The 2,500-nt window shown below is 49.2% G+C and overlaps 1 protein-coding gene across 7 annotated transcripts in view; it reads right to left on the bottom strand.

The window, feature by feature from the left end:
• tns1b (tensin 1b) overlaps positions 1-2,500 on the bottom strand; it is a 320,407-nt gene that overhangs the window by 241,315 nt on the left and 76,592 nt on the right. The gene's annotated exons all lie outside the window — the stretch shown is intronic.

The raw sequence follows: 2,500 nt of genomic DNA, 5'->3' as shown, positions 1-2,500 counted from the left end.
TGCAATTGGGATGGTGAATGACGAACAGTCCCCCAAAAGTTGTTGTGGCTAGGCTGACAGCTGGGAAACTTTATTGTTTTCTCCACGGAGGTGAGGCCAGGAGGCGGAGGACGGAGTGGAGGACGGGAGTGTGCATAATTGGAATACACACAACATCGCCCCCAACCAAGCGGCAAGATCAGAGCCAAAACAAACTCTGCGGTGGTGTGACGACCGTGTGGTGTGGTGCCGGCACAGCACACCCTCCTGTTTGCGCTATATTGATTTACAGAGGGGTTAATGGACATTGATCATTCCATTAAAGCTCCCCTGACCTCTCCGCCGTGTGTGTCAATGCGGACGTTTAGTCGACAGGTCAATATTTGCTTAAGCTGGGTGGCGCATAAGGAATGTCTGTAATAACGTAGCAACATAATCTCTCCCAGACACCTTGATGCTGTCTCGGGGTGATGTACAACGTGCAAAGGTCTGGGCAATGTTACAGCAATATATAGGACAAGGGAGTCCATCGAAATCTGGTACATCGTAAACGAGGGTCTACATTTACTTCCCTCCAAAGAATGAGGGATACTCTTCCAAAACTGTACAGCAGTGTTCTTCAAATGCCGACCTGCGGGCCAGATCCGGTCCGGGCATGGCAAACATTAGGCCCACCATGAGGTTGGAACAAAAAAAAACATGCATGTGTGTTATCTGTGGCCATACGGTCAGGCGATTTGTTAGGCCCTCAGCCTCATTTGTGCTACGTACATAATTTTGCCCTTGGGTAAAAATAATTGGAGACCACTGCTGTACAGTGTAATACCCTCTTACACGCTAAGATCCTCAGTGAACGAGTAGGACATTTTGGTCCTTGTCCTTCCTGCCAGAAAAAAAAAGAAACATCCTTCCAACAAGTTTCATTTATTCAGGCTGCGCATCAATTATTCAGGTTGTTTTGAGGAAGTTCAGTCTTGAGTTTTGCCATTGTGGTATTGGATATTGCCCCCCCTCCCCCCCCCCCCCCCCACAAACCCCCCCCCCCCCCCCCCCCCCCCCAACACTCCAAACACTGATCCTTGTTTCTATTTCTCGTGTCATCACGTCCTTGCTTAGACCCTCTGCTGACTTTCTGCTCTCATCACTCCAAAAGGTGAACAGGTCACTTCCACTCCGAATGTCCCCTCTCAGCACCTGTAGTCAATCAAAGCTGACACAGAGCCAGGATTTTATCTCCATGTGAGAGAGGAGAGGATGAGGAGGAGGGGGAGGAGGAGGAGGGGCGGATTTCCACTCCCCCGAACCAAATCAATCACATCTGCCTGCATTGAGGATGCCTGTTTCCTACATCTTTTTTGTGCCTTTACATCTAATCACATCTGCAGCTGTAAAACACCAAAAGCTCTAACCTAACCTACCGTATCTGGTTTGTCACAGTAAGGGGCAACCCGGTTGGAGGCAACTCTGAAGATCTGACCACCCGTTTAGCCTGCCCCACTGTCACAACAAAAGCCTTCAAGAAAAGCCCTCGCTAAAGAGATGCTGAGGCCATTCACTCCACTCAATCAGGGGGGAACTGAAGGGAACGGGCCAAGTAAACTAACTGAGGGAGATTTGGTGGATTCTTTCGCCCTGCGGTCTAGCGAAGCAGAATGCTAATTAAGCGAACCCCAGGGTCAGGGAGGAGAGCACCTCCCACCCAACCACCCAGCCTGCCTGCCCTGTGAGCTATGGGCTGGATTAAGATCGCCTGGGGTCCCCTAAGCTACAGGTTGCAGGAGGGCCCCGTAGAAAACAAATTTCCCGCTACAAAATTACACAGGCAGCCTCATCATTCCAAGATAGGAATTACTAAGAATACAATTCTTGCAAACGACTTTTTTTTAATACTGCACCTTGTCACAATTCTGAACATTTTTGATCATCCTCTTTGACCAACCGGGGGCCCTTCTAGCAGGTGGGGGCCCCTAGGCTGTAGCCATATCTAGCCTGTTTGTTAATCTGGCCCTGCCCTATGAGAGGAGAGCAAAGGGAAAGGACCAGAACTCAAAGGCAGCCACCCCCCCCCCCCAGTTAAAGCTGCCATTCACACGCAAACACACAGTGGTCAGGTCACCAAGAGAGAACCACACACATGGGGCTGTAGTTTTAGAAATAGAGCCAAACACACAGATTTGATTATCCCGGTGTGCTAAGCAGCGGCTATTACCGCCATGACATAACTGCATAACAGGCTGCGCACTTCAAGAGAAGAAAGAGATGCTAAGTTTTCCCCCTCAGTGTCAACAAACAACACAGGGAGGCAACACAGTCTTGGAAAGTCATCTGAGCATGCTAACAATAAAACACAGAGACCTACGTACGTAAGTTTGCAACAACAACAAGCACTGAGACATATGCATGCAACAATAAAGACTGCATTTCAAACTAGAGGTAAACCAATGCCAAATCAGCAGAGTAGCCCTCCTGTTGCAGACCCAGCACCATTATCTAGCCCCCAATTATCCCATCCCCACAAAAG

The sequence above is a fragment of the Engraulis encrasicolus genome, chromosome 13 (genome assembly GCF_034702125.1).
Source record: "Engraulis encrasicolus isolate BLACKSEA-1 chromosome 13, IST_EnEncr_1.0, whole genome shotgun sequence".
Classification (NCBI taxonomy): domain Eukaryota; kingdom Metazoa; phylum Chordata; class Actinopteri; order Clupeiformes; family Engraulidae; genus Engraulis; species Engraulis encrasicolus.
Note: the sequence above shows the minus strand (reverse complement) of the source record. Positions and strands in the feature narration are given on the sequence as shown.